Raw genomic sequence first — 1,248 nt, 5'->3', positions numbered from 1 at the left:
CTCCCTCATGTGTGTGTTCCGCGTCGCACTGTCCACACGCCGCAGGGGTGGGGCTGCTGCTCCTGTGCTCCCAGTGGGGCCCCCGAGGCTGGGGTCGGGCCCCCGGCGCCCACCCACTAAGGACGTTTGCTGGTGTGGCTGCCTCCAGGCTGGACCCCAGATTGTGTCTGCGCCTGGCACAAGTGAGCTGGCACCTACACCCGGCCGTGTTTGCCTTCTGCGGGTGGCAGCAAATATTTACTGTCCTTGCTATTCTCCGGTGGACGCGAGGATGCCGGGGTGGGCCCCTGCCCTTGAGGGTCCCAGTGCCTACTGGGGGCCAGGCCGGGAACAGGGAGAAAGACCAGGCGCCAGTGGCTTGAGGTCCTCCAGAAGGCCCCGTGCAGAGCCCAGGCTGAGCCCCCAGCAGAGTCTGTGTCCAGCTAGACTGGGAGTCCTCACCTTGGAGCCCCCTTGACCCTGGGAGGGTGGGCCCTTGTCCACGCCAGGCGGGCTGTCAGAGCGGTAATTTGCAGGTAGAACCAGCAGAGGGCACCAAAGGCTCACTTTTGCTGAGCTTCCTTTGCGCTGGGCGGTAAGTCCCAGCCGTGTCCCCTCTGCAGGGGCCTGTTGCCCCCACCACCTACATTACCGAGGGCAGGCATGCAGGGGCTGTGCGGGATGCCAGCAGGCTGGCTCCCGGGGGCTCTGGAGGCCGCAAGGCTTAGGAAGGAGAGAGGGTGCCCAAAGCCTCACCCCACCTAGTCAAGCCACCCTTCTAGAGCCCAGGCTCCCTGGGGGAGCAGCTGGACAAGATGCCGGGCCCCCAACATTCTGGACCACGTCACCAGGATAGTCTGACCCTCTGGCTGCAGAATCAGACCTGGGCCGGGAGGCCGTGGGGGTGAACTCCCCCTCTGCCCTCTTCATGGCTGAACAAACCCAGCCTCTGCTGAGGGTCTCCCGGGCCTGGGGGAATTGAGGCTGGGGGCAACGGGGTGGTTGTCACCGTCAAAGCACCCCCTGTTCTGCTCATAGTCACCTTGGCCCCTGGAGCCAGAGGCTCACGCGAGATGGGGGCCTTGAGGACAGGAACCGGGGCCCAGGAGGCCGCGGGCGGGGGTCCAGTTGGGTCAGGGTTCTTTCTCGTGTCCAGGTCCATCTGCTGCCCAGTGCTGGGAGCAGAGAGAGGCCAGTTCCAGAGAGGATGTTGGGGGCAGGGGGTGGCCAGGGGTCCGGGAGCTGTGGAGGGAGCCAACAAGGGGCGGG

This window comes from Bison bison, unplaced genomic scaffold (assembly GCF_000754665.1).
Source record: "Bison bison bison isolate TAMUID 2011002044 unplaced genomic scaffold, Bison_UMD1.0 scf7180017864360, whole genome shotgun sequence".
Classification (NCBI taxonomy): Eukaryota; Metazoa; Chordata; class Mammalia; order Artiodactyla; family Bovidae; genus Bison; species Bison bison.
The sequence above is the reverse complement of the archived record's forward strand: the minus strand, read 5'-3'. Positions refer to the sequence as shown.